We start from the raw sequence: 10,042 nt of genomic DNA on the forward strand, positions 1-10,042 counted from the left end.
ATCTCAAAAGAGTTCGACAATCCCGCTCCCTGTTGGTGTGACGGAGCTTCGGGAACGTTGAATCCTGGGTGGGGCTGACGCAGCAGGGAGTGAACCGAAGCATCGCGGGTTCCTCAACGCTGGACTTCAGCACGGTCGAACTCGAGCATCTGATCGGCCAGATGGGTCCAGGTCATCGCCGACACCTCCGACAAAAATGAGTGGCGTCAAGACAGCCTCGTCTCGGGGAAAAACTCCTCCTCCACCCTTTCTCCAACTGCCCATGTCCGAGCCCTCTTCAGGCCGTTTCTCGCACAACGTGGAGGACGCGTCACCACAGAGATGGCGTGGGTTCTCCTCGCCGGCTGTGAGGAGGTACCCCCCCCCCCCCCCCCCCCCATGTTCCTCCCACTGTGTCCCCGCCATCAGGAGTAGCCTTGATGGTACCGTCTGGCGTGGTGGGCCACACCGCTTCCCCATTGGAATCACCCCCCTCGTGGCAGCATGTTGGACCGTAGACCGTCGTCCTGATCCAAGTGCTGTGGAGCTTCTAGTCTGGCAGCTGGCCGCACTGACCCTCTGTCTTCAGTCACCACTCAGACCCTCTGTCTTCAGTCACCAATCAGAACGTCTTGTCCTGGTGTTGGCTTGTCGTCTCTCCCTCTCCTCCAGAGGCGATACACAGGCCGACGCCTAATAGAAACATGTTGCATGGAGTATTTTGTCACTGCTGGGCGACATGACATGACGCACATTATAACATCAAGGGCAAATGATGGAACACTGTCGCGCTGTCGCCATCTATCAAACGTTGACTTATTTTGCATCAATGAGTATGTTGGTAGCGTTTAGTGGCAGGTTAGACAAGAGTCTCCGGGACGAAAGCCACACAATTGAAATTGCCACAAAACAGCTAAATCAGCTTTGCATCAATTTCCTGTTAAGATCTCTACAAATTTCTACCGCAGACAATACAAATTAACTACAAGCATACACGACATACAGTAGCACGCAATTTGTATAATCTCATTAAGCCATAAAGTAATTACACCCACCTCTCCACCCACTCACCCACACAGTTACACCCACACACAATGAAGGTCTTGTCATAATAACAATTCCTTTCTGTTGCTAGCCTTTTCGAATTCACCCACTACCTGCTATACAGAAGTGACCTCCTTTTTTAGTGTACTGGAGAGCCAAACTCTGAGTGCAGGACACCTCTGCTTGACGAAAAGGTCCATTTCACCACAGTGTACTTTAGATGGACCTAAAATTACTTCCTGCAATGCTATCTCCTTCTTTTAGACAAAACATACAATATCCTGACTTTTTTTATCCTTATAAACAGCATCACAAACAACATGTGTAGCAGTTGCAAGAATCCACACTCACCTGTCTTTCCCAGCTCGTAAAAGTTGTGTGTTGTAGTAGTGCAGACAAATGACAAAACCCTGCACTTTTTACAGGCCTCTTGCAAGAACAGCAGTAAAATAGCCTCTGTTGGCGCCTCCATCCTCCCAAATCAGAGACACACCATGGTTGTCGATTCCACATTGAAGCTTGGATTTCTTTGCCGATTGCATTCCGGGGACGTATAAAATGACACAAATTAACATGATTCAAACGGTTTCACTCTGACACTCTGATATGTATACTCTACCACAACAAATGCTTTCCAACATCTCGTTCTGATGGGGCGATCGCTTTGAGATTGAAAGGGTCTCACAATGCCCTTTTATATACGTTTACCGACACCGAGGAGATGCCTAGAGCTCCTCAATTGAAAACTACGTGTAATGTTCTGTTTTGCGAGACGTAGCCCTCACCTTGCAATTTGAACGAAAATGCGCGGCACTTTCGCTGGTTCTCGTCACGCTGTGAATGTCAGTGTCTGGCCGAAGAGATGACAATGCAAAGGTGATCCCAAACCAACAATTATCCTGTGCCCACCTCCTAGCCACCGCATTGACATTTACCAATCACCGCAGTTCACACATGGACCCCCCTGCACCAGACAGAATCATGCATTTACATTGACTTATTATTTGCCAGGTTAACAAACCCAGCCTTTCCTCAGAGTGTGTCTGATCGTCTCACAAGCCTTTATTTTCATACACGATACAGATATAGGGTTCTTCTGTACAAAACCAAATAATGTCAGCTTTACTGGTGTGTGTGTGTGTGTGTGTGTGTGTGTGTGTGTGTGTGTGTGTGTGTGTGTGTGTGTGTGTGTGTGTGTGTGTGTGTGTGTATATATATAAATTACCCTAATTAGCTTAAAAAAAAGTGGTTAGAAAAATATTTTCCGTTGCCATAGCCCTGATGTTCAGGGTGCACCTACATGTGGCTTCCTTATTTTTTAACAATACAGTTATACGTAGTGTTAGCTTACTGAAGACACCTTTAAGCCACTAATGTAAATGTAATGTAAATGTCCATATGCTGGCCATGGCTAATCTACATTTTTGGATGAAAGGCCCATACTTTGTGGTACGTTTACTGTGTTATTAATTATAAGGAACATATTGATTTTAACCTCTAATAACTTTGCAATTTCCACCAACATAATCTATTGTGGACATTTCTTTGCTTTCCATGGTAATGTGTAACGGCCCCTACTGAATCGATGCACACCTAATATTAATGAAAAAAATCTATTCCATTTTTATAGTGCTTTTCAAGCGAGTTCAGATGTAAATGGCCGAGAACCATTCATCCATGAGCAGATTTGTCCAGCAGGAGTCTACATAATGCAGTAGCCGGGACAGCCCTAGCACTGTGGTGATCGGGTCTGTGTTTCTCGAGTGATGCAGTCTGACGACCCACCACCACGGTCACAGTCAGGACGCGTGCATGTGGGGACATATGCATTTCTGTTGACTGTCTGCAGCTATGATTTGTTTTTGTGTGTGACTGGTATGCGTGCGTGTGTGTGTGTGCGTGCGCGTGTGTGGACACACCTTGACACTCTATATGATTAATAGCACCTTTCCCGCTTCTCCCAAACACACCCTCTCCCCCTCCATGCTAGACAGGTACATCATATAACAAACTCAATATAAACAAACACGCCGGAGTGACACGACATGCACAAACATCAAACGTTAGCATGCAAAAAATACGAACCGAGAACCAATCACGCGACTGGTATGATTCTAACCTTATACATACATAACCCGCCCCTACTATGGATTCAATGAAATCTGCATTGTCTGCAGGTCCCGCCAAGGTCTCCCATCAAACTCTTAAGTTTGTCCTTGAATGAAGAAACCGTCAAAAATCAATAGGAAGCCGACAGACAGCGACTCCTTCAAACATGCCTTCCCAAAACCTTGAACAGCGGCACGTGAAAAATAGACTTTTTTATTTGTATTGACCGTGTCATAAAATAGAGATTGTCAAAAGGGAAAAATGTATTCACATCACAGCAACATCACTTCTAAGCCGTGCCGCGGAACACGTGAAGAAAGCCTATATGCGCTACACGCAGACTTCAAACGCAGACTGCAAACGCGGACTGCAAACGCGGACTGCAATCGCGGACTGCAATCGCGGACTGCAATCGCGGACTGCAATCGCGGACTGCAATCGCGGACTGCAAACGCGGACTGCAAACGCGGACTGCAACCTCGACTGCAAACCCAGAAGGCTAACCCAGACGGCAACCTAGACTGAAAACACGGACTGCAAAATGCAGGCTTCAAATGGAGACAGCAAACGCAGACGACAACCGCAGACGAAAACCGCAGACTATCAATGCAGACTACAAACCCTGACAGCAAACCTAGATGACAAACGCAGACTGCATACAAAGACTGCAAACCCAGACTACAAACGACTAACGCAGACTGCAAACACAGACTGCAAAAGCAGGCTACAAACCTAGACTGCAAGTGCAGACTGCAAACCCTGACTGCAAACCCAGACTGCAAACCCAGACTGCAAACCCAGACTGCAAACCCAGACTGCAAACGCAGACGGCAAACTGAGACTGCAAGCACAGAATACAAACCCTAACGACAAACCCTAACTACAAACCCTAACTACAAACGCAGTGTACAAACAACGACATGAGATCAGAATAACTTAAATACATGTAAACTAATAACAACCAACATTTGTGTCAAAACTACAGTACAGATATTCTGAAAACGGGTGACTCCAGTAAAAAGACACATAAATGCCAAGCTTGTTTTGACACTTTGGAGAGATCCAATTAAATCACGAGGGACTCCTTCACATTTCTCCTGTTGTGATTTCACTAATTGCTTGCATTACTTGGAAATACGACAGATAAGAGAACATGCGCCTTACAAGCCGTTTCCCGTAGGCTTTGAGCAGAGTTCAGTCTGCCAAGCCTACGCGATGAAATGTACATACAAACCTTCTAAAAAATGTGGGAACTAGGGAATTCCAATTAAGAAGCCAAACTCTCCGTCTTAACTTATTTATCCTGGTCCACAATTGAATCCTAGTTGACGACGGTAAAACGGCCGCGTCTGAAACCGCCACCGCATGCATATTCAAACCACCACACCATCACTTAAACAATGCGATGTCAATACGCTCCCCTCCGGAAACTTCCCCACATCTGCGATGTAGGATAAAACTCTGAGAGGAGAGCGATTACGGCCCCCCCACGGATGATTTTTCATCTGGAGCCGTGCTAATGTTGACGCTGTGGAAGTGCGGGTGTAATTGAAGACGAAGGAAATCCGGGCATAAATCCTAGTGCCGGGATAATGAGCGAATCCGGAGGAGATCCATTCATCTCAATGATTCCCATCTCCCGTCATGATGGATCGCTGCAGGATCCCTCACCGGCCAATCATAAATCACCACACAGGGGCCCCCTCTGCAACCCCCCCCCCCCCCGGCCCCCAAAAAACAACTCTGCAAGGTTTGTTAGATGAATCACGGGAGTTCACTTTAAAGTGGATCAGCCCGTATACCTCAGAGGGCGTTTAACCCCTGGGTACTCGGGTACGAAGGGGTGCGTGGTGTGCTTTGTCGAGTCGCACAAAGGATACAAAAAACACCCGTTTTGTGTCCTCGCTGATGTGTGAAGGTGTGTGTCGGGGCAGCGGCCTGCGAGCGGGTTGGCTGGAAGTTGGAATGGGAGGGAGGAGGAGGTGAGGTAAGTGTTTCTGAACAGACTGGACTCGCCGGGCCGCACCATCAATCAGGGGAAGAGGGTGAGACAGAGAGAGAGAGACAGAGACAGAGAGAGAGTGAGACAGAGAGAGAGACAGAGACAGAGACAGAGAGAGAGAGGGAGGAGAGAGACAGAGAGAGGAGAGTGAGGGAGAGGAGTGGGAGAGGGCAGAGGGAGAGAGAGAGAGAGAGAGAGAGAGAGAGAGAGGAGAAAGGGCCACGCATCGACAGTAAAAGATGAAAAGGCGAGAGACAGAGCAAAAGAGAGGGAACGGGGCAAGTGAGAGAGAGAGAGAGAGCGACAGTGTCAGTGAGTGAGGGAGATGTATGAAAGCAAAAAAATAAAAAAGACGAAACATTAACACCTCTGTATTAATCTCACTTCTCCTTTTCCCCCAGCCGCAAACCAGCGACAACCCTTCAAGGTCGTCCCCCAATCACAAACGCCCAGACAACAGCTCAGTCCGATGCGTTCCCATTGGACGTCGACCGGGGGCAAATGTATCCTTACTCTGCAGTACGTTACACAGATCTCTCTGAACAGCAATCGCCCCCGCCCCTGGCCCGCCCCCCCCCCCCCCCCCCCACACAGCTCAACCCTCCAGTGTCAATTACAGGGACGAACCTGGACAGTGATGACTGTAGAGTATCTGACCTCTGAACTCTGTGTTCTGATGAGCTGTGTGTCAGTGCAGGGGTGGGGTAGAGGGTGGGGCCGTCTCCATCTTCATACGTGCGTCTTTAGGGCTTTTGACTTCACGCGCAAATTCACGTCGCAATGACCGCCTCAATTTTGGAAGAATATGGGAGCATAGAAATGTCGGTTATTATGCAAATAGTAATGGGTTATTTTGGGACATTGTTTTGTGAATTATTGACAGTCATTTATTATGGGGAGACAGAAGTCGTGTTTCAAACTGCCACTGCGTTTTTCATCCGAGACGTGGCAAAGCAAAGTTTTCATTAGCCTAGTTTACCGTGGATTTATGTTGATTAAGGATTTCAACTGTTCTGACTCTCTTGAGTCCTCTCACATCACCAAAGCATCACCAAACTAAATATCCCATGATGTACAAGCCCTACCTACTTGCATGGTCAGGGATGTCGGCAAAAGCCGAGACAAAAACACACAAACACACAATCTTGGCGCGAGCACACACACCTCCATCCGTTTGCTTTGATGTGTTTCCGCTGTGTCCCGCTGTCATTGAACAGTGTCCTCGTCTGCAATTTTTTCCGGCCTTCGAATCCTAGTACCAGGAAGCAAAACTATTTATTTTTCGTCGTGGATTGAGATTCAAGTGGTGTTCTCCGTGCACTTCCAACACCCATGTCCTTTACGGTCGCTAGCGCACAGACGTGCTCAATACTGTCCAGTAATTAATCTCGCCTCATTCAAAACTAATCGTTCCCCGCTCAGGGTGATTAATGGACAGGCCAGATGATGCAGAAAGTATCGCATTTATACCCCCCCACCCTTTTAAAAACAAATAAACAAACTTTGGTCGGTTTCACATGGCGCTCAACCCACCGGCGAATGTACCGCCGAATCAGAGCACACCATTGCACCATTTTGATTTCAGAGGGATACAAAGAGAAAACCAAAAACAGGCCGAAAACGGTGAGGGTGAGCTGTCTTCAAGAGAAATGATGTCGCCACCGGAACGTTCCACCAGGGCTTACCCACAATTCACAGTGGCCCGCTGCACAATAAACGTTTATCAATAACATACGGGCAGGCTGCAGAATGGACAACTCCTCAACACAATATGACAAACCTTGGAGAGAGAGAAAGGGAGTGCAAGTGTGTGTGCGTTTCTTTGCGTGTATAGATAAAGAAAAAGGCTGTCGACTATAGCAAATAAACAGGGCGCGTTGTGGCCAACGGAATTATTAAATAGAAAGTTGATGGCATTTTACAAAAGAGGAAATGGGAGACAGAGAGAGGGTAAGAGAGAATGAGTGCTTCAACACACACGCACACACACACACACACACACACACAAACACACATATAAACAACAAGATGAAACTGCTCACTTAAGCCTGCACCGTTGGTTTCCATAACAACTAATAAACCTGGCACTGGCACACAATTAAAACCCAATTCTGACAAGCTGAGTGCACTGAGCTTATGCCAAATCTGCATAACTAACGAGGGGAGCAACGCATACATGTGCACACAGACACAATTACACACACAAACAAGTCACACACACATGAACAGTGGACACAATTACACACACAAACAGCGCGCAAACATGAACAGTGGATACACACACACACACACACACTTTACTCTTAATGTCTATTGCTTACACTCTGTAACACACTGAAATACACAAACGCACACACACGGATATGATGAATATTTAATGTGGCGTGTTGCACAGCATTATTATGCTGGAGTTAATTTGGCGAAGTTTGGAGCCGTGAGGATGGGACTGGCACCATGGTTTGACTACAGGTGTGTGTACAGGAAGTACAGGTGCAGTATAAACATTCATAAAAAATAACCTTTACTTTACTTATTTTGTCCTTACTGAATAAAAATGTTGGTTTACGCCTGTGGTAACTTCTGCCCAATACAGGCGGGCAGCCAGGTTGTAACGGAAGAATACTCGAGGCGTAGTGACCGTTAATAACTTTATATGTAAGGCACTTATCACGGTACACATCAACTGATGATAGCAGGAACTCAAACTAGAAACTACGGAAGCCCAGAGGAGGTTATATTCATCCAAATAAGAATGCACTTATCTTGCGACACAAGTTAACGTTACAACAAGGTCCCAACAGTATCAGCAAAAATACAGATGTGTGGCATTTTAAAAAGGCAAAAATACAGATACATCCTCAATTACCATGAGCTGAACTGAAATAGATAAAACTAATTTACTCTCTCTTCCACTGGGTACGGGGGGGGGGGGCAGCTGAAGACAGCCAACAACTACAGACATACATATAGACCTACCTAGAACATCTCCTGTCAAGTGCCCCTAACACGCCTTCCAGCCAGACCAGGTCGCCTTCCCACCGAGAAACAAACTTTATCATAAGTCGCCTTTAATGGAAGAAAAAAAAAACAATGACACGGTGAAGGTGAAACTGCAGGCAGCCGCCGCGAAAAAAACAAAAAAACAATCTACGGACCCGAAGAACAATGGAAAACGGGCAGACGGAGGAAATGAAAGACAACGTGAAGGGAAAAAGAAGAAAAGTTGGAGACGCGGGCTGGCAGGGACCCCAATATAATCTGAAATAGTTACCCAGCATTGTATTTCTGTCAGGCAGGTGCTCCGGACAACCTTGAGCAGCAGGCCCGAGCTAGCGGAGAGAGAGAGAGAGAGAGAGAGCGTTCTGAAACGGGGAACAACAATACAACCTTTTTTGGTTTCGGTCCTTCTGTAAACCACACATTGGATCTGGTAGCCCTTGGGGTTTGTCATTGACAGAAGTGTGCTGCTTGTCGCCTTTTTTTGTAATCAGTAAACTTTTATATGTTTTACACAAAGAAAGGCTGGTAGCGCGTTAGAAAACCTGAAAGATTAAAGTGTTAATAGAGCAGCCTAGGTATAGCGTATTAATAATTTATGAAGTGTTGTTCATGCATGAATACTTATTAGTGAGTTATTCATAGTCAGTTTTAAAAGATTAATAAGAACACTCAAAAATATATAGATAAATTATAAAGGGCAAGTTAATGATTTAATAGCAATACACAATGTTAAGGCTGGAAATGCCTAAAGTGCCATTGCTGCAGTAATAAGTTATAAGTAATAAAGTATTCATAGTCATCAATTTAGATTAAATCGCACAAAACCTGAACTAATCATGAGTTACAGAATTATATAATTTACAAAGCTACTATTATATCATAAATATATTGTAAATAGTAAATAGCTTGTATATCATCGAGGTATGCGTTGTAAAAGGATCTTATAAATTAAGATCTTGTGCAGCCACAATCTTAGTGGCTAATACTCTACTCCAGGCCTATTCAACTAGCGGCCCCTCTTAATTTTTTTCTGGCCCGCAAGAGGGTGCATGCAAAAAATAAATAAAATAAAGGAGAAACATAGTTGCATGCAAATCCGGTTTCTGTTTGTAGCCGGTGATACTAGCCAGTATCAGTACCCCACAATCAGGAACTGGCATTACTTATTCGGACAAAGTTCAGTGGCTCAACTGATACGTGTGAGTCTAGCTTTTCTCATATGAATGCCATCAGAACAAGGGCACGTTGCTCCATGACCTATGAGAAGCTGCATGAGTGTCTCAGGATGAGCCAAACTAGGCAAACAAGGCAGTGCAATCTTTCTCCCTGACTCACTGGCTCAAAATGTCTCATATGTACAGTAGTTCTGTTTTGTGATGATTCAAACAAAATTGTTGAATTATAAATATGTGTCCAAAATATGTGAGAACAAAATCTTTTATAATGACGATTAAAAGTGAAGAAGGAAGGAATGCGTCTGACAAGTTTATTCCATGTAGTAGCACTATATATATTAAGTTAACACTACTTTAAGTACGATTTATTTGTAGCGATTCATTCACATAGTTTTACTCGGTGTAAATGTAAATGGACTGCATTTATATAGCGCTTTTCTAACCATTGGCCACTCAAAGCGCTTTACAATATTGCCTCACATTCACCATTCACGCACACATTCACGCACCGACGGCGGAGTCAACCATGCAAGGCGACAGCCAGCTCGTCGGGAGCTAACAGTCAGGGTTAGGTGCCTTGCTCAAGGACACCTCGACACTCAGCTAGGAGGAGCCGGGGATCGAACCAACAACCTTCAGGTTACCAGCCAACCCGCTCTACCTCCTGAGCTACTGCCGCCCGGTGTGGTCCATGAACCCCCAGTGGTTTTCCTTTTCGGCCCACTTGTTAAGG

The sequence above is a fragment of the Gadus morhua genome, chromosome 18 (genome assembly GCF_902167405.1).
Source record: "Gadus morhua chromosome 18, gadMor3.0, whole genome shotgun sequence".
Taxonomy (NCBI): Eukaryota; Metazoa; Chordata; class Actinopteri; order Gadiformes; family Gadidae; genus Gadus; species Gadus morhua.